Genomic DNA, 24,262 nt, shown 5'->3' with positions numbered 1-24,262 from the left:
CTGTCGCTCAACTTTTCAATCAACATAGAATCACATTCGATTATATTATGATTTTTATCAACTAATAAACCATTTACAGATACGCGCAACACTCTCTGAAACGTTACCGTAATGTAATTTTGCACCTCGTCGTGTTCCGCACGAGGTAAATTAGCCGGCGAAATTTTATCTCCGATAGAACAGCCGTGTTTACAGCCGCGAGCTGCAAAATTGACAGACATCCTTCGAAGCATATTATGCCGTCGTGTTCGCGTATAGCATTCACTCACGAACCGCACGATCGGCCCGAAAGCGACCATTGTGCCAGCGCGAGGGAGAGGCCGTACGAGCGAGTTGCAAAAAAAAAGGGTTATACAATTGGTAATCAGGCCGCCATTGACGGATGAAATGATATCTGAATGCTCGAAATTAGCGTCAGCGAGCTGTGATAATTGGATGGTGATGCATGCTCCGAATGCGTACACCGCGAACGCTCGCGCCGACGCTGATTTGCCGTGCGTGTTTCCGCTCGTCAAAGGGTTAAATGCGTGTAAATGTCCGCGCTCCTGGCTCGTGTGATCGCATCACGGCGGTACATATTCCGATACACACGGAGACAGCAGACGACAGCCGTTTTCCATCGATGACTATACTTCCTTCCGCCGCGCCGCTGGCGGGAAATAAATCGACGCCGCCGGCACGCGATATAGTCGTCATTGCGTTGCGGACGATTTTAATGAACGCGAGTGCCACAGTGTTTGGTCGCAATTCTCGGTGTGGATAATCTCCGGAATGTTCTGTACACACACGGCACTCCGAAAATTAATGCACGTTTTGCAGATTATTAAAGTCATCAGAAATTATTGTTTACGTAGCCTACTTTCAAATTGTATAAAATCGACTTATTAGAGCGACTTATTAAACAAATACCATTTGAGCAATCTTAATAACATGCTTTGACTAAAAACACTAACGTGACTATTAGCCAATACGTGTTTACGCAACAATATTTATTTACCATGTTCACCATCGAGCCAATATTGCGCTAGATATAATTGAAGAATGTTAGTGGAATGCGCATACTATTTGTGTATTTTATTATAAAAATATTTTGCAACAAAAAAATAACCTTTTGCGATATCCGCATCACGATATTTTTGTTGTAAAAACTGATATAACGCCGCTCTAGGTCAATAGCTCATTAGTTCATAGCGTGCAACGATTTTTAACAATCGGACACTTGAAATAAAAGTATCCGTCAACGTGAAATCGAGCGCGAAATGCAACAAGCGCAACAGAAAGAAGGTTAATACTACAAGTCGTTGCGAAGCACATTCGGTATATAGGTTTAGTAATACGGTAAATAGTCTCTTTGTCGAGAGAAGAAATCGATTTGCAGCTTTATAGCCAGGCAACCGCGTCTTCTTGAAAGACCGTTTAGAAGATAACGAGGGAAGGTATAGAGCGTACGGAAAAAAAATTAATATAACGCGCGCAACAGAGAATAATATATATTTTTAATGCCTCGCGAGTATCAATTATACTTATCTATTACTTTGAAGCGAATATCCCAGAGAGATGAGATTTAAAAAATAATAAACGAGTTTTTGAATGAAATATAATACGAATATTTCATTTAATTGACTCGTCTACTCCAATTCTTAATTTAAATTTTATGAAACAAATTGAATATTAAATATATAAGCCGATTTCTATCCTCATCGCAATTTAATGTAAAAGAAAAATGCATATATAGTTTTTACGACAGTTTGCCTATGCCCTCGACGACTCTTTTCTACTAACCGACCTAAAATCGCTCTTTTTTCTTTTTTTTTATCTCGGTGTACCGCATCATACATTTTCTGCGGAGTGGCGTGCGGCAGTCTCTACTTTTTTCTTGTTATCCCGTCTCCCATTTCCTCTTTCCCGCCTCCATGTTCTAATAGCAATACAAGGAGCTCGTAGGCAAAGTCACCTCCGTGAGATATTCTCTCTACGGAGATGCACGCTTCTTTCACGAATAATGAAATTAGAGTCGCGTTCTATTTGCGGTCCATGCGGGGCAATATTCTTCAATTATAGCTACCGTTCAAGTGCGCCGTCCGGAGGCAGGGAACGGCAAGTGCGGCGCGTTGTCGCAAATAAGAAAGCGCTTTTCGAAGGAGAACACCGCTTGGAAAATGCGATAGCGAGCCGAAGCTAAAGGGAGAATCATAAACGTGAGCGGAAGGAACGGAAGCATGGAAGAGATGCTCGCAGCAGAGCGGATAAAAAGCCGAGTGCAAGAAGATACACGGGGGTATTGAACGGAGACAGCGCGCGTCTGCAAGCAACCCCGCTTTCTTGTCGAAGAAAGAAGGATGATCTCGTGCCTCTTTAACCTCGTCATATGAAATCCGTCGCTACTGCCGCTCTCAAGGCTCTCGCCAATAGAAGCTTTGTCTGCGGTTCATTCCCTCTCGAAATATTCAAAATCTACAGCCACGAAACCCCAATATGAATAATCCGTTAACTTAAAACAGCCATTTATCCGCTATAAATAATAAAATTTAAGACAGTCGTGATAGCATATATTTCCCATATTTGTCGAAAGCGGCATCTTTGAGCGCAGAATTGCAAGTGGTGATAAAATACTAATTATCATCATAAATTGTGTGAATTCTCGACGTGACAAGTCAAGCATTATATTCACGGATTGATTACTATTGAACGATTATTGCGTACTTTCAATTTTTTATTTTTTAATTATTTATAAAAATTGGTTGATATCATCGAAAGCAACGATAATGTCTCCATGGAATACTTTGCGGTCCGATAACGAACGCGAACTATGGTGCTTAGTGATAGTTATCTCTACGTGTTGGTAATACAAAAATCCCATTAATGTTGCATACCGCACATTGGCCGAATATTTTATACAGATAACACACCGCTGCATCGCGATATCGAATCATCAGATAACGATAGGCTGTTACAACAATGTGTGAATCGATCAATGTGATTACGTCTAAAAATATACGTAATAATAATTGATGAGGCGAGTAATACGCTTCGAGCAAGCAGAAAATTAGGTTTTTCTAGTAAGTAAAATATTTCTGAAAAAAACGCATTAATTATATTGCGAAAGTTTTATATGCGAAAAATCAAAGCTACTATTACTCATAAATTCGCTGTGCTCTAAGCTTTAAAAGGCTATATCTCAGTGCATCGATTACATCGATAATTACGCGAAACGTGCGACGCACTAAAGTTCCGCTAAATGTGATTAAACAGGCGGCATGTAAGCTGCGTCATTTCCGTAAATCCATTTCGAGGTTGCAATCAACATATTGTAGCGATTCTACGACGATTATTCGAGCGTTTATTGTAATGATTGGATGGACGGGATTGGCGAGGTCGCGTATATCGATTCAAAAATGCTGAATGTCGAATTCATGACATTATCAAACAGTTATTGTCGACAAATCCACAAGAGTCAGCGTTCTACCCTCGTAACGAAGCAGTAAACTCTGTAACGAAGCTATACAAAAACACGTGTTGTACCGCACACAAATTTCAATAAAAGATCCGTTTTATCGTCTATCGCGATTCCTCTCATTCATTTATAAATAGTCAAAATACATGAGCCATATGCAATGGCAATATTTCTTTTTTCATATAATATTTTTCAATTTTATTTTCAAATATGCATCATAAAATAATAAAATAATTAACAAAACGTTGCTTCTAGTTATATTATTAGGTTGTTTCAGTTAATTAATAATTAAGTAAATATTCGAACACTGTTGATATATTATTATCGACGCAATTAATCAAAGAGATAGAAAATTAATCAAATTGCAATTATAATTAACCGGCTGACATTAATGCTTCCGCGTTATTGCAATAACGAACGATGCGATATAAGAAGATCAAGATCAAGATATTAAGCACAATATACACATAAATGTATACTAGAGAAAAGAAAATCGTCGCGCACTGTTTCGTTTCCAGAGTAATGAACGCGATGAAAAGTAGTCGGGTAATTAAAGCCAAGAATGGAGGAAGGTTGTAAGCCAAAAAGAACATTTTCGAGAGGAACGGAAGGTATATGAGAAACTGGGTTAAACAAGTACGAATTTAGCGTACTCTTACACGGAAGCTTTTAATCCGCTTCGTAAAAGCGTTGCAAGTGAACTGCAGCGGTCTTAGTCAAAAACTAATATATCGCATTTCCTGAAACAGGAAGCTTGTGTAATATTTAAAAAATTTTGAATTTACCGGGACTAAATCACAAACATTCTCAACGCAACATATTTTCTCGAAATTTAATATTATTATAAAAGAGGAAAATATGAACTTTGAATGCACCACGGTCGCAAGAGGCGTATAAAATACTCGGTTTTCATTTTCAATTAACTACATTTGCAGTCATGATTGGCACTTTGCAAGTGCTCAAAAGCCACGCTACATTCGCACACGACGCACGATCGGTGCGCGCTCGGGCCCCTTCGATTCGCGTGTCAAGAAATTTCGCTTGCCATTCTGCAAGAGCGGTGACGTGCGTGCAACGCGAATAAAATGGAGCGACGGCGACGATGGCGGTTTAATTAAGCGTACGTGTTGTCTGCGATACGTTGAGAAAAGGCAGCGACGGTGGGCCGCCGTCGCCGCAGTGGTCATATATTCGTGTAATAACGTATGTAAGCGTCGCACGTAACAGCAACGTAACACGGGCAGAATGGCGACTGATTGCCGCGCGGTGCGAATTTAATGCGAGATTCCCGGCGAATCTGGCGCAATGCACGCTGACCGAACACGCATGCAAACGCCTGCAGACGCATGCTTGCGCAAATTATCCGCGGCGATGCCGGCGAAAAACGCATGTCAATGTTGAGGTTTGCGGCTTCTGCAACTGATACCGATGCATTCTTCGCTACGACGCGGAGTATGTTGCCGCAATGAACTAGAGTGTAATGTGTGAACTAGCGCGTAGTTTATTTAAATATACACACTGCAGGTGCATAGCGCGACTGCGGAAGTTGGCGCAAGTTTTCACGGATAAAATAACGATATAATGAAATGTTATGTTAGCGTTACTCTGGAATATACAAGTTGTTCGCGTAACCGGCTCGAGTGAGATAACAATTTCCAATCTTCCGCATACTTGGCGAACAGAAGGGCGGAAAAACTCGCGCATTCCGAGGCGACAATTAGTTCGATATAAGCGATCGCGTGCAATGCGTGAAAAGGACAGCGGTTTTGGCGGCGCGACAGTTTGACGCGCAACGATAGGTCGTCGCGCGCGTTTAACGCGCTCGCATTTTGACACCCGTCCGTTCAGATGCGCGGCGGGGAAGCTGCGCGATAAATGTACACGCATATGTATGTGTACGCGGGCCGCGTCCACACGCGCGAACGCGCGAGGAAACCGCAAAATCCATTCGCGATCGGCCGACCGCGTCGACGTTCCGATCGTTTTTCCGCGGCAAATTTTTTTTTTCCATCGGCCTTCGCTCGTCTCGTCGCAACGACCGCGGTCGCCGCCCGCCGCTGCGCCGCGGTTGTTCGTCGGTAGAAATTCGCTTTTCATAATTGGCCTGCGGCGTTTTCTGCGCCTGGCACGCTAATGAGCGGTATTGGCAGCCCGTCTAATTTATCTGTGCCGGTGCGTGTGCTACTGTCGCTGCCGTTACTGTTGCTGCCACCGTCGCTGCCGCTGCCACCGCTACCGCTACCGTCGCCGCCGCCGCCACCGCCACCGCCACCATTGCCGCCGCCGCCGACCGATCGATTATCCGGCTTAACCGCTGCGTAATGGGCAACCTGGGTTTCGCTGCGAGAGCGACCGACCGGCGTATCAGCGGTCGCATGAACGCCCCCGATGGGGTAAAGGTCCGATATTCCTGTTCCCCGCGCGCCACGGACGTCGAATGCCGTCGCGGTGATACCCGGCTGCGCGCCGTTCCGCGTTTTACGAGATTGGTTTCCGCGGGACTCGTGTCATCGCGCGCCGCGCCGCGCCGCATCGAAAATTTTCCTAAATCGTTTCATTTTTCCGCGTAATTTTTCCCGTACGACTCCCATGGCAAACGGCGCGAACCGGGGGGAGCCCTGCGCGCGTGTTAGTCGGAATTAAATAGCGCGTTTCATTTTGCGCACGCACCTCTTTTTTTTCACTATCGATATGCGTAGTTATCCATCGACGGGAATTAAACCACGGAAATTCCGATCGTCTGGAAATTTTTAAATACGATCGGCCGATTGGTCGTAGCAATTAATTTATCGATAGAATTAATGTGAAACTGCGTATTAATCACCAATCTGACAGGACTAAAGACTTTTTAATTAAAATAAAGATAAATTATCACAGAGAGAATGAAGGAATTACGGGGAATGTGGGAGACAGAGCACGATTTTCCTGGTGCAACGGCTTAAACTTTGGCTACCTGCGTGTCGGGGAATCGTTTATCTTCGTATTATTGATCGATCGTTTGCCAGGTGGCACGGCGCACGAACTCGTAACGAACGATCGAACAAGATCGCAAATTTTTTTATGTGACCTATCAACGTTTCACTATTGATAATGTTAGAGATCAATGTTTTCGAGGATCGATACTGCGAATTCAAACAGAACATCACATTTTTCAATGGCTTCTTTACATTTTATTTTATATTCAGAGCGGATTTACATTGTGCGTTGTTTTCATTTAGCACAATTTGGTTTTGTTAGCCTCAGTGCAGTGCTCACTGATGCGCAGACATTTCATCGATATTCTCGAGCTTGAATTTACAGTCACGGTCAACCGGCAATTACTAATTTAGACGCTAGCGCGTCATACTTGGTATTTGGAGCCAAAATAAAAGAAGCCGCTCAGACAGGGGTAATTGCAGGGAACTCGATCTAGATAACGACATCGAGCCTCCTTAATGGGCATGTCGTTGCGTGCCACAAAACACACTCAAAAAGATCCGATAACCGCCGTTCGAGTGAATTTCACTCGCGTGTAAAAAAAGTTTGGAGCAAACAATCACTGTTATCCGGCGCCGCAACTAAGCATGATCCTTATACATCTCTGCTGTTTAAGTAGAACAATTGCCGTTAAACAAGAATATCAATCATATTTCTTTATCAACTTACTTACTGTCTGCAGATTTCGATCGTAAATATGATATTTTATTTTAAATTGAAGAACGTGATAATTATAGAAAAAGTTGAAAATTTGAAAGCTCTCCAAGCTTTTTTACATAACGCGGAAGAAATCAGTTTTATATCTCGCGACAGATTCCTGAATGACATAATCATCGATTTCAATAAGATACCTATCTACCTTATAAATTTCTTTCAAAAGAGTCTGAAGAATATTTATTGTGCGCTACGCAACCGTCTTCTAAGGACCGCTTTCTAAGGAATCTCATCGGTAAGATTGCCCTCGAATAAAGCGGCACGCAAAGAGATGCTTGGTGCTCTTGGATTCTTCCTCAGCAATATCGTTTTTCAATCAGAATAGTTGTTGACACAAAAACTATTGAGTCACGTATTTTATTATATCGCTACCAGTGTGCTAATATATCCCTAGCTAACGTGTTGTTTCATTATTCAGAACATTATTTCCCAATTTTTTTCTTTCACTCAACAACGCGTCTCCAAAGTAATCCAATTTTCCCGGCACGGTGCATAATAAAAACCCATTAGCTGGTTTGTTGATAACCCGATTTACCCCCGTGATTTACCGCCGACGAATGCTTCCCCTCGAATCGTTCGTCAGTTTAATCGGAACCAGGGATAAAACTGCTGATCCTGAGTTATGATGATCGGGGCGCACTGCGCACCACACGAGCACCACATGAGCGATGACTTCCGCATTTGCCTCGCATTTGTCGTACCCCCGTCTTGTCCTACGTACCGCAACGTCGAAAAATATCAAGACAGTCGCGGCGTTCCCTCGTCACCCAGGCCGAATCTCGCAGGGACAGTTCAAGCCCATTCGGTTACATCAACAACATCATAACTCTTCCGGTAAGCGAGTGACAGTAACGATTCCGAGCAATCCCGGTGCATTCGGCTTTTATGAAAACAAATCAGCAGCCGTTTCTGCTGCATCGCAGATGCGTTCAAAACAGCACTTCGCTCAAGCGTCTACAAAGCGCGTGTCATCATATTTTTTGAAAGGGCCTCGGGCTTGTGTAAACGCGTGTTTGAAGTGTCGTTTCATGTACACTAAAGAGATTCGGTTAGTTGAAATGTTGCGCGCACCTTTGATCTCCAAAAAAATACTCTTTTTCGTGTTTGCTCATCGCGCGACGGGTATATTTACCCAAGCTATCCGGCGCAATGAACTTTCCCGGCCGTAACGATACTTGGTAATTTGCCGTTGCCAGTGTGACAGTGTAACGATCATTTTCCCGAGAGAGTGAAAATAATAAGCGCGAACGCGTCACTGCGCGAGCGCGCCGTGCAACGAAACGTCCGCGGAAGGAAACAAATAATTAGATATGCGATAAAATCCGCATTGTGAGGAACACGTTGCAACAAAATACGCATTATGAAAGTTTGCGAGGTATTGTGGATTTTGCCGAGACGCGAGTGTATAACGACGACGCGAGCAAAACTGTGAAATACTCCGCGTCGCGTCTACTTTGTCGTGGGTTTATACGCGTTATGTAATCACAACATATTATATACGGTATTTGTAAGGCTCTGTTCGTAACGTAACATGTCGGATGCATGAACTTGGAATTGCATTTGTCCATGGAGAAATGGACGTTGCATCCACGCGACGCTCCCGCCGTTATACCGTTATACGATGGCACTGCGATGCGCCGGGCGAGTGCGACGTAATACAACGTAAAATATGGCAGATACACCCAGCCCGGCTCGTGTCCTAATTACGGGAGTATCGTCTGCTGTCCCAGTTAAGGGTACATATATCCGGCAAATGGGAAATTAGTGAGCAATACTTATTAATCACGTATAATCAAAACGGCAGTACCCCCTCAGCAATTAATTATTCCGCGTCTGGAATATGTTCGATCTAATCCTTCGCCGATAAACGCTATTCGTGCGAATATTATATTCGCAAAATTTTGCAACATTATGTATATATCATTACCGATATCGGAAAGATAAGTACATTCAATTAAATATTTAATTAACGTAAGAAATGGGTGCATTGCGATAAAAAATATTAGATGGATAAAATAAGTTAAAACATTTACATTCATGAATGAAAATATTGAACATTGAATTGAAAAACGTATTATCAATCAAATAATTAAAATAAGCATAATTTTCCATTAATTAACATCATTTAATACAGTAATCGCAAACAGCATAAGATGGATATAACGTTGTCAAATCATCGTCGAAAATAAATGATCATCATAAGAATAATAACTGAAATTTACTCACCAGTTGTGTTTCATCTTTTTCGGATTCGCCGTATCATCTTTCTATCGGCAGCTCGACTGCTGCACGGAATATAGTCTCGATGAGAAAATGCAGATCAATTCGGATGCTTGATTGTGTTGCCGTGATAGCACCGTGATAGCACCGTGATAGCACCATGATGAGACTAAGTTGACGATGACACAATTGGAAAAAAACAAACGGTCAGAGCGAAGAGCTGAAACATCAAAATAAAATCGTTGTAGCGTATTCGAATCCAATACTTTCTTTATATCGGTTGCTCGATTGCACGATATTCGTTCGTATGGCAGAAGTCCGTAGGAAAGATATAAATAGTCACAATCGCGCGTGAACCTTAACCTACCTTAATCTAACCATAAGGTAGATAAGACGTGAATTTAATCTAACCTAACCTTAATCGCCCACTTTGTTACGGTACGTACACTTGCATGTTGTATTTATATTTGCACACACGACGCATTGTAGACGAACAATAACGCAAAACATGACGATCGTCGATTCAAGGCTATTGATACACAATTGCTCGCGGGATTCAATTTCAATAAGAAAATACATGTAAACATGATGTGAACGTAATGTCGCGAATAGCGCTGTGAGACGCAATGGAATACTCAAGAATCAAAGAAAAAACAAATGTCTTGTGGTTCGCTATTTTAACTAGCATTGTTACTTTAACAATTTACAATAATCTCGAAAACAAAGCTTACTCTTTGTAGCTAATATTTTATACACATTCTGCGTTTAAAATATACAAATAAGTGTTAACAAAAACAGAGCAGAAAGAAAAAGAACAACTATAAAAAAACACAGAGCTACAATGTTAAATAGAGTAATGATTACAATGTAATATTGTGCAATCATCGCTAATAAAATAAATGAATAATAAATGAGCATAATACTCAAAAATTTACTCACCAAATTCGACAAATTCTGCCGTCGGTCCTCGTTGTTTCTTTCCTAGCAACTCTTTTCTCAACAACTGATTTCTCCAGATACTCGTTCATACAGTGCAAATCTGTAGGAAAGCCAAAACTGATCAGGATGAGTCAGCATTTTTTTATAACATTACTGTTTACGTTACATTCCCACTTGTGCGCACAATGAATTTTCGGTAAGGTTAGGTCGCGAATAACGCGAAATAGAACGATCGCTTTCCACTGAAGATTACTAATGCACAATCATGCGGATTCGATGGAGATCGGAAAAGCACGAACACAAATCGATCCAAGTACTTGAACAAACCGTTGCAACAACATTGTGAAACTGCCGTGAAACTATATCATAGACTACGCGAATCAAAGAAAAATAGAAACACTCGCTGCGCCGTTTTGATTAGCGTTGTTATTGCTAAGTTTAATACATAATTTGCAAACAGTGGCTATTCTTTATAGCTGCAATATTTTACTTGCGCTTGAAATAAACAGATATATAATAAAATGTTAAAAAAAGAAAAAATAAGACAAATATAGCTGCAAGAAAGCTGCACAGAGCTATGGTATAAAACAAACACTATTGACAGTGATAATTGTAATACGATTATAATGTAAAATCATTGCTAATGAAATAAATAAATGAACATAACAAGCAAGTTTTCTCACCAGCCGAATTCGCCGTCGTCGTTTCTTTCCTAGTGGCAATTCGATTTCTCCAGATACTCGCTCGTATACATCGTTTTAATCTACATAAAAGACAAAACTAATTACAATGACTCGACATTTTCTACGATACTATTGTTTAAATCTTACACTCTCGTTTATACGCACGACGAATCTTAGATGAACAAATAATATAAAATATAATGATCACGATTAAAAACTACTAATATACTGATAATATATATATTGATATCGATCCAAAAACTTACATAAAACATGGATTTTTTAGAAGAATGAATTGTTCCATTTGAAAATATGGCCGCAATGACGCTGCTAAATTACAGGAGACCAACTAGACGAAGAAGAAGACTACGTTAGTCAAAGAAAAAACAAATGCTCGATCTATCATACTAACTGACGATCGCTGTTAAAAAATCAAACAGTAAAACAAAATTATGCTTACCTATTGGATTTATATATCATTATTTTAATGTGCTATCTCAATGTATTAATCTCAATGTAATAATATCAAATAGTCGTTTTGACTAGCCTGTTACTTCATTTTAACTGTTGAGCATAAGATGCTTAGAGAACAAAGAAAGGAATGCATAGAGAGCGATTAATGGCGCTTAATCTGATTGGCGCACATTTTTCGATCTATCCAATCAGATCGTCAATCATTAATTGCTCGAAAGTGCTACGACCAGACGTCGTCTATCTACTACAAGAAACAATACTAGTCAATGCTATTCATTAATATACATTATTATACAATAAGGTATTTAGAAAACATATCGTTAGATAAAGAAAGAAATGCTTAGAGAGCGATTAATGACGCTTAATTTGATTGGCGCATATTTTTTGATCTATCCAATCAGATCGTCAATCATTAATTGCTCGACAGTGCTACCAGACGTCGCCTATCTACTACAAGAAACAATACTAGTCAATTAAATTAATTAATATACATTAATTATCATACGTAAATAAGGAATTTAAAAAATACAACGTTAAGTTTGATAAAAAATATTAATGATTTAATTTTGATGTAGTGATGATTTTGAGCTTTGTTGGGGTTAGCACGAAAAATCGAGAGCTTGTATTTCTCTTTGACTAGCATAGTACGTCACGAAGCTAGTTTAGCGGGAAAACGGTCACGGTCAGTCTATTAGTGTCGTTCGGAAGGTGTGGTTTAGTGTTTAGATCAGTTTATGTTTTACGTATGTTATGTTCCCCTTCTCATCGAGATTGAATCTCGTGCGCAATTTTGTATCGGTAATCTTGAGTCGGGAGTGATCGTCGTATATCGTGTTACTCGCTCGCTCGAAATTCGTCGTGCGCGTAAACGGGAGTGTAACATGCAAACGGAAATGTATAAAATGGCGGACCGTGGATTAGCAAGATCATTTCTGCAAAATCATGCCGTTCGAGCTGTAAGAGTATTCGGAGCAATTGAATTACTAACAGAAGAAAGACGACATCGACTGGTGAGTGAATTTTTCTTATCATATTTGTTTATTTTTTATTTATTTCGTATCTGAGACTTGATTTATTTACGATGATTTTACGGCGCGAAACGATAATCGCACAATTACATTCATTTTGCTGGTTTGTTCTTTATATAGCTGCATATTCTTTTTTTCATCTCTCTTTAATACTTAGTTATTAAAGTTATTTTGAGTTCTGAAAATATAAAAGAGATAAGTTTTTTTGATATATTATCACTAGGGCGCGGATGTTCGTGCACGATCCCGTGTCGCGCGCGGAGAACCGCAGCGTGCGAGTGAGTCGGGTGCTCGCTGAAGTGAGATAGCAACATTCTCTCACTCATACGACTCATTCGTACGCTGCGGTTCTACGCGCGTGACACGGGATCGTGCATGAACGTCCGCGCCCTAATTATCACATATTATTAAGATTATAATGTAAATCGAAATAACGATGGATCAAGTGTGTGCTTTTTCCACTCGTGTAGTCTTTACCTTCGTTGCACAGTGCTGCCACAATAGTACGGTCAAATATTCAATCACAATTATGCTTCACGTACATTATTCCCGCCAAAATCAAATTTCAATTACGAGTAAGCATTGGCAATCTTGAATCGAGAACGATCTTTATATTTCATATATTTATTCGCTAAAATGCATCATGCATAACACTTAAACGAGAGCGCCGTAAAAAGCGGTACGAATAAGATTAATTCGCGTGCTTTTATGCTATTTGTACGACTGTATATTTCTTTTGGATTTATTCCACATTAGCGAATATCCAAAGCAATGAAGTGTAGGATTTTCTTGTAAAGTTGAGGGCAATTAATTAAAAGCAAGATGTTAAAGGAAACTAAATATATTTAACAAAAAATAATTCCGACGACAGAATTGGTCAAATAAATAATATAACGTACCGTCGCTCGTTGAACGTTTTTTTCCGTACTCGAATTCTACTCGAATCTGGGTACAATTTTTCTGTGTTAACACTTGCGATAGTCCAAGATCTCCGAGTTCAATCCACACTACTTAGCGGCTCGAGATTCTTTTTATCTTTTTGCAATTCTCAGAGAAACTCCGTCTGTCCGTCTCGTGCTCGCGCTAGTTGCACCTTAACCTTTAACAAATAATACAAAGAATTACAAGCAAATAGTCTCACGTACATATAAAAACAATTTGGTATACCGCACAATCATGACGTTAACAATTATATTTTATAATATTTTCGCTATATTACAAGTTTGTCGTTTCCGTATCCAAGGCTTTATTTTGTCCGACGACAAAGTACTATTGTATGGTTTGGCTGATAATTGATAACCTGGGACATCGGTGATTACATAGGGATGACATTCAGACTGTGTTGCCTTGACTCGTCTCAAGCCGTCTTTCCGACATTTTGATGAGGTGGGATTTGGCTGAGAGCCAGTGCAAATGCCATTCTCTTTCGTTCTCCCTACTCTATCCGACTCACTCACGCCCACCATCCTTTTTCGTTCCCTTTTCTTTGCGCGTCGCGTCCGCTCTCCCTCCCAAACGCCCCCCGATTCCCGTTATCGCTATCCCGCAGTTTGTTTGAATACGTATGATATAATACAGAATATCATCGAAATGGGCGACAATGAGAAATGGAAATGTGTACGATTGTTATTTGAATAAAGTCGAATGATACGTCTGGATCGAATGTATTTGCATATAATACCATCGCGCAATTAAAACCATTTTTATCCGCTCAATTAATCGTTCATTCGAAACCCAGCATTTTATCGTGTGATATCTTTCTTACAGACAAAAAATCTACAATCTCTCATATTAAAATAATTATATTCAGAAATTGATATATGTCAGCACTTTATTTTCGTTAATTTATAGAATACTTCCGTCCAATTAAGCAATACCGTTCGCCAAATAAGCTTTCATGTACGTATATATGCGATTATCTCTCGCATCCGTAAATGACACAAAACATACCGTGAAAAAGACTGATAATCTCCAAAAATCATTAAACCTTTCTTCGAGGGAGCGCCACGCGCTGAAAAAAGTAGTCATTTATTTTTCGCCCCGGAGAACTCCGACTGTTTTATTGCTGCTTAATAGTGAAAGAACAGATATCGCCCACGAGGCGAGGCGAGACGAGACGACTCGACTCGACTCGATTCATAACGCGTAAGGGCGCGGCATCCCGCCGCACCGCTCGATATTGCGAAATAATTTTTCACCGCGCATTAACATCGTGACACGTGTCGGCTCCATTTGTCAGTTCTAACCCGTACGACTCTATCTGTGAAAAAGCCCCGGGAATATAATACGGTCGCGCGTGTATACGAGGCAATAACGGGGCGCGCGTGAACGGAGAGAGCCGATCGTCGTGACGCGGCGCCGTGCTGTGTTTCACAAACACGCGGGCGCGCCCGACGTGTGCAAGCGAAGGCACGGCCACGTGTGCGACCGCACAGCCCCGAGAGCGGCTTTATAATGATCCCGTAGAAATTCATTAAAACTCATAATCAACGCGGTGCATACTTCGCGTACGTTCGAAGCTGGCGAAATAATGTAATTTTAATGCCGTGCGGACCGCGCTGCCGGACCGCGCCGCGCGTCATACACGTTTTATCCGGGAGTTGCTCCCAACGGCGCCGCGCGGATGTGTGCGCCAGAGGGGAAATGCAAATTTTGTTCGCGCATTTTGTTTTGGAATTTAATGTAGTTAGGTGCAAACGGGGTTATATCAGAATGTCGTAATGCGGCGCGTCACACGAAGCCAATTTCGAGAATAATTTGGTCAGCACTGACGACGCATGACAGATTCAATGCGCCGCATCAGTCGTATTAAGTATTCCAGGCTTACTTCGAGACAATATTTTATCGCGTGATTTTCGCGTTAAAGTATATGCGAAAATATTGCAATCATTAGTTGATCATCAGGGCGCTTCGAAATGACAATATTTTCCTGCGTCTCCGCGGAATCAATTTTTTTCTTCGCCGGTGCGGCGAACGCGTGAATATTTTGCTGACTACTTGACCGACTCTCTCTCAACACTTAGCAAAGAGTATAAGCGCTTACCTAGCGTGCCTGTAGGAAGCTGAAAACATGCTGTCCACCGGGTAAACAAGATACAAGATAGTAGAATATTAGATAGCGTTCAGCGGAAAGTCACTTTGCGCTTAGTAAGCGCTTGCTTGTGCAAGATGCGAGAGTTATAATCAGAATTACATGTATGTTTACATAAATTCTCTTTGTGAGTTTACTTGATTTTTTATTTTTAATCCAAAATAAAACATTATGTTCAGAAAAATAGCAAGATAATAGTGTACTTTACCAGATAATCAACAAAACGATTATTTACATCTTTTAACTAAAATTTTGCATAGCATTAAATTGTTCAATATGTTCGACAACTCTGCAAGAATAAGAATTGTAGCAAAATAATAGACAAATAATCACATAATTATGTTGTGTATTTAAAAGCATTGAATGCGATACGCTTGAGATGCCAAAAAAAATAAAACGCAACATTCGCTTGTCACAAAGGATTGTACAACGAATACAGGCGCCGACACTCACGCGCGCATAAAGTTCTATCTCACTGGCATATCGTTCATCCCGGGGCACACGCGCTCCGAGCGACGACGCCAGTGCAAAGGGTTAATTGTTTCGCGCGGGGATTTGCGGCGCGTCAAAGAACACATCGTGCGCCGCGGCGACGTGTTCCCAAGTCCCGTCGGCGGATAATGATCTAAATCCCGGTCGAATCTGAAACCGGATCCCAATCTATGCTCGGTTCGTTGCACCAATGAAGCTCCGTGCGCTATCGAGTGCGCCGAGGGGTCGGCCGGCCGGTCGGTCGCGTCTCTCTCTCTCTCTCTCTCTCTCTCTCTCTCTCTCTCTCTCTCTCTCTCTCTCTCTCTCTCTCTCTCGATCGAGTGTCGTGATGGGAATTACGAGGGAACGATTACCGCGGATTTTCGTGAATATATATTCCACGGCACGATAAAATGACCGATGAATTATGGGGGAAGTGCTGAGAAGTGCGGCAGGGAAGAATCGGGGTCACGTGGCACGCGTGGTACACCATTGCGGTGAAATTTATTACTTGCCCGAGCGAGACTGATTACCCGGCTGCACCTACCACCGAAACTTCGGCATTCGATATCGGTCTGATCGACGTTGTTAATGGGGAGCGAAAACGGGCCTCTGAGTCCCTTCGAAATTTGTCGAGATTTTAAATACGAGATTTTCGCGAGTATAGTCGTGAAAAGTGCACACGATTTATGGCGCGTTTTATGCGCGCCGCAGTGTTTCGCCATTCTCTTCTGCGTTTTAAATTTATTTCTAATGTGAACTAAATTTAATATTAAACTGCTTTTTTTATACTAATGGTAGCTTCAAATTTAGTTAATGATTTTAATTATATTTCCTCGCACAATATTGTGGGGTCGGTTGGATAGGAACCGGTCCGGCGTTTCCTACAGTATACTTATATTACTCGCAGAAATTGTTTGTTCCCCGAACGCTTGGTACGACGCGTACGATGCTCGAGATGTCGCACGCAAAACACTAAATCGCGTATATAAGATGAGGCACAATGGCTAATTAGGTATGCATAATTACTGAAATTCCTAGGATGCAAATACCTTCGTTAGATAACACGGAGAACTAACTTAGCTAAACTTTGATGTCGAATCCGGGTACATGAAAATTTCGCCCGCCTCGCACGATTCTTGTTCAGCGCTTTTCGTGCCTGATAATATTTTGTGCGAATAACAAGTGTTAAAAAATAATATATTGCGTAGATATCATTGGAAAATAGCGTAAAATGATTAAATACTCGATAAATTCACTATCTATAGAAAAATATCGAATAACAAAGCAGCTAGCGTTGCGTTGAATTTATGAAAATATTCGTAAGGCTATGAAATATATATATATTGCACGTTGTGTTCGAAGAGTGTAAAACTCGCAACATTGTAAAACGGTTACACGTATTACACCGGAGCGGAGTTGCATTTGCTTGTACTCTCTCGCATCACGCATTTCCCCATCGTTTTACTACATAAATAAATATCCATTGTTTTATATCATTTGCGGTTGGTAACGAGTCTAACGTCGTCGCCTGGCGGCGTTTTGTTGCTTTTTCCGCCGCATACGCGCGGAATGAAATGTAACCCAACCACAATGAAAGACTCACGATCTCGTCTTGCTTTTATTGCGGCACCGTCGCGCCACGTGTAACCCCCCGCGCGTTACGTGTATATGAATACGAACTTCGACATACGTACACGGCGGTCGTAAATCCTTATAAACTTTATACCTCCTTAATCCTCGAGAATTAAGGGGCATATGTCGCCGCGAAGCGAATTGTAAAAAATTGTCGAAACCCCCTTCGCGCGCGCGCGCCCTACATCGTACGAGATCCGCCCCCTACGTCGGGGCTATTTCCTATGGTCACCCTCTTGCTCGCGTCCCGCTCATCCCCGTTTCCATGGTGAAACCTCTGTCCCTATGCTCTCGCGTCACATCCGTTTTTACGGGCCTCTGCATCTGAACGACGAGAGACGAGACGGGGTACACGCGTACACGCACTATAAGCTTCCTTTCTAAGAAAGAATTCGAGCTGAATAATATAGTGTCATGTTTTCTCATTCTGGATAATTCGCATATGATTCTCTAGAGATTATTCGGAATATTTAGTTATCGAAATACGCAGTGCATGCAATATTAAAGAATGAATAATTTAGCATTAACCTACAAAAGCTTTGTGTACATATTAACAATATTCAATTTATCATTTATGTAACCTATTCATTGCAAAACTGAGAAATAATATTATTGCTGTGAATAAAAATAAATATATCCAACAGAAAAAAAATACAAATAATAAAATATCGATCTTGTTTCAAATCTGATTTACAACTGGAAGCAGAATATAATCATTATGTCATAAATTCTCATTTAAATATAATAAACGTATTGAACAAAACATTCATTTGTGAGAAAAACAGGTGCATCTTAATTAATGTGATATGATGGTCACATACCATTTTGTGATGTTTTCAACGCGTATTGCAAACGTGATGCATTTAAGATGAGTAAACAAAACGAGACAATTCATTCCGTAGTTATTTATCCTTTCGTGCTGTATTCGTTTCAATACAAAAATTCAAAATATGCAACAAGATCGCGCCGAAATATAGAAAAATACAGGTAACAACATTTGTTACTTGTTATTCGCACAAAATATTATGCGACGTAACGCACATAGAAGCTTTAAAATATTTATTTAAAAAGTTGTAACTTTTAGTATTTTTTTAAAGAAACATATTAAACACACATTATTTGGACCACAGTGCGCAGTATGCATGTTTGTATATGAGACTTGCATTCTATGCTACAGATTGCAATGCATATTATTATGCATTTTTAAATAATTTATTTTATATGCACTATACTACACGACGCAAAGAATAAACAGTTAATATCTCTAAAAATAACAAATAATAAGTAAATAAATCACTTATGGTTGTTCGGCCGCTGCTCGATGCGTCCTTTCAATAGTCCGTCGATGGCTGCTCCTTACAAAACACTCGTGACAACAAATACTATCACGCGACATATCATACGACACTAAACAATCGCTTAGTTTCACATGAAAGGATTTCGGTGCGAGCTTGCAACGTCGGTGGTTGTTTTCTTTTGTGTCTTGTAAGGCGTGGCACTGTACGAGATATCTAAAATTGACATTTACTTTTCTTTTGCTTCAAACTATTGCAAATGTGAACATACAAAATGTTCGAATCTTCTATCTGCGCTCTTGATTAGACCTAATTATTACATGTAGTCCGAAAATTGTTGTAAATTATTGCAGCTTAGTGTTATACAAAACAAGTGCATGGGCATAGTCTGACTAATTTAAAATTTTTCCACTTTCTCTGTTAGCTGTTTTAAATTTTTTTTCTTTTTTTACTTACAAATTCTGATTTTTTTTCTTCTAGTAAATAGTTGACTTGACACAAATTTGGTTTGAGACTTAATTTTCAAGATATTTTGATTATTATTAATTGAACAGACCCACCTTGTAAATGGAAGCAAAGGATCAGTCGAACTTCTTTCTTTCCCAAAACCGTGCGCGATAAACGTCGGATTACTAGCTACTAAATCGTAGCACGTATACGCCTACATGATAGCGTTGAGTGAAGGAACCGGGCCGCGTAACCTTTAGCTAACATTTAGAGCGGGTAAAAACTTTGGCGCACACTAAGGATATATAAAGGGGGGAGCACTACCGGGGGCAGAGCGTGCACTTCCGAAAACTCTTTTATTTGACTTCGAATTAGCCGGCTCGATGCGGTTTAAGAATGGATGGTACAGAGTGCCGGCCGCTTCCCCGGGTTCGTGCTTTGTTTAGAAATCGCACACTTGTACCGCTCCCGCCACCGCGCGCGCTAACTTATTCCCCGCGTTACCGTAATTGGATCAGCGAGAATTACAGAAAGGCTCGCTTTTAGACCTCTCGAAGGCAGCAAAGCGTTGCGCAGAATACATCTCGATGCGCGTTTGGACTGCGGTGAATGGCCACTGTATTTACCTAATTCAGAATAGCGCTGATTTAATTTTTTAGTATTCGTGGAGTCGCCGCCAATAATTTATGCATTTTACTAGTAACCTAATTTAAAACATGGTCCACGGAAGCAACTGTGCTTAAACATATATTTACATTACGCTCCGCTACGAGTCGAGTTTTTCTCGCAATAGTATTTCAGAATTTTTTTAAATATGTAGATACTTTAATTAAATACAATCTTTCGTTCGAAGATTTTGACATTTATCTAATTTTTTTTCTTACAAATTTTAAAAATCTTCGTCATTTTATTTTCATCGCTAAAATATACCTAACTATTAAATTGTATTTTTGCTTATTTAAGAAGTATGCTATATTTTTTTAATTTGGAAACTCTGATTCATGATAAATTATGAAATTTGCTCCATATTTTTAGCAAACTATGTGAATAACATTATTCCATTCCATTTTTAACTTTGCAACATTTATACCGTGCCGTATGTTACACTCACAAGTCAGCCGCATGAATAAACGATATTTTCGACTGTATCGACGTCAGATAAATTTATTCGTATCGTAACTTCCGTATCGCGCAACTCTAACAACTATCTATTTCTGGCTCACGCGTACAGATTCGAACCAGAAATAAAATTATGCAAGATTTAGTTTCGATCGGCAAATTTACCGAGGTCAATGGCGGCGTTTAATATCACGATTCGACCACCACGATATGCCGCCTCTGTAATAATGACTAGCGAAATAAATATACACCCTTGCTGGGGGAGGCGTATAATACGTAAAAATTCCGCGATGTGTAAAATATTTCGCTAAATATTCGCGAGGGAAGACAACCGCGCGTTAAACCCCGTACTCTACGCGCGGACAAAAACGTGTGTGCGCGCATGCACTCGTGTGTGTATCTGTGTGTATTCGTGGCGCGCGCGTCCCATACGTAGGCAGCATCCAGGCCAGATATGTACGTTCGTTGTTGATTGAATGTGACTGTCGTGATGGAAGAAATTTCGCGAGGTACGTCACACCAATACGAGCGCGAGCGGGATGAATATGAATGAAACGGGTTTCCGGTCTGGCTGAGCCCGAACCAGTTTTACATTTGCATCCGTATTTGTCGAACGCGAGGGGTGAGTAATAAAGGCAGTCTAATTTTCTCCTCTTTTTCGGTAGCTTTGCACGGTACACACCCCCGCGATGTTTCGCTCGGCGGAAGCATACATCGAAGCGGAGTGAAAAAAAAGGATGCCTAGCAACCGTTTTTTGATCACCGGGCCGCTTGAGTGCCACGTACTCCTAAATATGTTACAACAAATTGCGTCTCCGTACGTGCGCATGTTTTCGTGTACATCGTAGAACGCGTCTTTTCCCTAACACATTACCGAATGCGTGCTGGCACGCGGAATATATTTAAATGCGTTACAAGCGCGTGAAATTTCATCAAAATTCCTACGCGACGTTCGCGACCAATTTTTGCTAAGTTTCGTTATTTATGGCGTTTGATTTGACACGGCACGGGCACGGTAAATGTTTACACATAATAAAATAAAAGTCGAGAAACTAACTAACTTCAAGCGCTGTACTGTAGCAAAATATCATAAGTTATGTTATAAAATTGCAGTTGAATTCAAAAGAAAATCTCACACCGCAGCAATGCGCGATACAATATCTATTGTTAGCTTACATAAATTTTTCAAACGGTGCATTTGGACTATCGTTCTCTTTGTTATCAATTGCGGATTCGTTTTACTATTCCGTATTTCACTTCTCAATAATACACTTGATGCAGCTGGGCACTTATCTGCGCCTGAATGTCGCGCTTTGCTCTGCGCTCGGCAATCGATCGTTTTCCATTTCGATATCCTCTTACATGACACACGCCTCACACACGACAATGAGTACGGGTATCTAACCGGCTCCTCTAACGTCAACAAAGCAACGCCGTTTCAAGCGCGCGCCCGATCCTTTGGTGTTAAAATATCGCGTTACGAGAGGCAGATGTTGGCCGGGGAAATTCCGCGAGCAGAGTTTCACGGCGTGCGCACGTATAATCGCCGGAGCGAGCAATCTGTACATGGCAAACGCGGTTTACGTGTAATCAGAACACGTTACAACCATGTTACAACAAAGCAACCAAGCTTAGACCTTTGCAAAAATGGCCATTAAAAAGTCGTATCGCTGAAAGCGCGTTTTCTCTCTCTCTCTCTCTCTCTCTCTCTCTCTTTCTTTCTCTTCAGGATATGCAGAATCTAAATCCAAACTAAATCTGTTTGAATAAATACATATGTTTAAAATTTTTATGCTGACTATTATGTAGTACTATTTGAGTCAATTATTTTTTTACTATTATATGTTATTTTATTTATAAAAAACATTAATTTGCTAGAAATATACATTAAATATTTCACCAAATAAAGTTATTTTATTTATTATATTTGGACAAAACACTGTTTGATATTTATAAATTGGTTCATAAAATAATTATTAAAGGTGAAATAATACTATAAAATATAACTCATCGACAACTCAGTGAATCGACAACAAATTGGATAGTCAATTTAATGTTACAAAGCTTACAACTATAATTAGTAAATTAAGTATAATAAAATATCTTTATTTATGCCACGCGGAATATAAAATTGTGAAATAGATAAAATTGTTTAATACATGCGCGCAGTAATAAATTTCGGATAATTATTGTCAGATATACTGTTATTCTCTGTATATTGCAATATGAAGAATGAATTTATCACGATGTTATAACTCTTTTGATTTTATAAATAAAATTAGTCTGAAAATTTGTATCACGTAAAAAATGCTCGACAGTTCTACTTCATAATTTGTAAATTTATTTTAATAAATATCACAATTCTCTTCATTTATTGATATCATACATTTAATGATATATTGTTTATATATATTGGCTTACAATTATTTCGAAGTGATTAGCGTGATCGCGAATAAAATGTTATATTGAAATCAATGATTACAAAATTTAGATAAAATTTTGTGGAAAAACGGAAAGTTAATATTGTATTAGTTACTCTTAATTGCTTCTCTCTCTCTCGTTACCAAAATGAAAATATTTAATTATTTATTTTAATTATTTTTCGTCCATTCTGACATTTCAACGCTTAATTGCCAAAATAATAAATAATTGAACTTTATATTGACTGGCTAGTGATCTTACGTTCTCACAATACAGTTTCTTTGCAATAATGTCCAAAAGTTCTCTCCGCAATGTGAATCCCGTCGGATATCTGGAGAGATTGATAAAGCTCTGCAGCGAACGTACGGCCGGAGTAAAGTTGGTAACGAATTGGTAGACAATATTTGGGGAAGGGCGATGCACGTGCAGGCTGATATCCATCTTTTACGACAACGTTCAGATTCAATTTGCTTCTCAATATCAACCAACTCGTACTGCTTGGCCCGATCTGGACTCGATATCTCTATTTGCCTCTCTTTCCGTCCTCTCGCGCTTTTTCTCCCTTCTTTTCTGGGCAACTTGGCTGCTCTGGTTTATAGGATACCGACCTCTACCGCGTTGTTGCAATATATTTCTGCAACTTAGAAATATTACATTGAGACCGGAGAATATCGATGGGAAGCTTGAAGAATATTGAGCAGATAATATTTACTTGCTGTCGTATTTATTTCAGAAAAATAGACAGATGCGTTATATAGAATAATTAGGATATATTATGAAGAGACATTTGAAAAATTAATCTTGGAGTATCAAGTCTAGTGCAATCCTTTCCTAAAATACAGCTATGTTTGGAATGGAGTTATCTAATAGATATCTTTTCCGTAATTCGATTATCTAGTGAGAAATATTGATAAGATATTTCAACATTAATACATCGCTTGACGACAAGGGAGACAGTATTAGATATATTGCAAATGTCAAATGAGAATCGAGACGAAGATACATTTTCTATATCCGACTAACGTCGTGCTATGTTCCTGCGATATATCAAATTAACGGTGATAGAAGTATAAAAAAAAGTCGCTCGACATCGTCAAAATGTGTAATTATAATTGAAAGGAAAGAAAGCGGCAAAATAACCGTTGAATGTAAATCTCGATTTAATGAAAAACTTTCAGCGCATACGGATATAAAAAAGCCTTTTTGTTCTATAACCACTTCGTTCTGCTGCCATCGTCGTAGCTCTTCCGACGGACTGTGAATGGCAGGTACATATCCCTCTATTCCATTTTACC

The 24,262-nt window shown here is 40.0% G+C and overlaps 1 protein-coding gene and 1 long non-coding RNA gene across 9 annotated transcripts in view; one reads left to right on the top strand and one right to left on the bottom strand.

Moving 5' to 3' along the window:
* The window catches only part of LOC105668286 (uncharacterized), a 182,976-nt gene extending 170,903 nt beyond the window's left edge, over positions 1-12,073 (bottom strand). For 2 of the 3 annotated variants that reach the window (XR_001100059.2, XR_001100060.2), the window contains exons 1-4: positions 11,253-12,072; positions 10,987-11,066; positions 10,304-10,403; positions 9,371-9,584 (exon numbers count right to left, since the gene is read on the bottom strand). This is a non-coding gene — a long non-coding RNA (uncharacterized lncRNA). Of the gene's footprint in view, positions 1-9,370; positions 9,585-10,303; positions 10,404-10,986; positions 11,067-11,252 lie in introns of all 3 variants that reach the window. The other variant, XR_001100061.2, reaches the window with a different exon arrangement.
* Ten-a (tenascin accessory) overlaps positions 1-24,262 on the top strand; it is a 482,645-nt gene that overhangs the window by 266,745 nt on the left and 191,638 nt on the right. The window contains exon 1 of one of the 6 annotated variants that reach the window (XM_067358593.1): positions 12,170-12,470. The exons of the other annotated variants lie outside the window; for them this stretch is intronic. The gene's annotated coding sequence lies outside the window, so the exon portion shown is untranslated. Of the gene's footprint in view, positions 1-12,169; positions 12,471-24,262 lie in introns of those variants that run through there. 6 annotated transcript variants of the gene reach the window in all.

Source organism: Linepithema humile, chromosome 7 (genome assembly GCF_040581485.1).
Source record: "Linepithema humile isolate Giens D197 chromosome 7, Lhum_UNIL_v1.0, whole genome shotgun sequence".
NCBI lineage: Eukaryota > Metazoa > Arthropoda > Insecta > Hymenoptera > Formicidae > Linepithema > Linepithema humile.
This window is presented reverse-complemented; position numbering and strand designations above follow the sequence as displayed.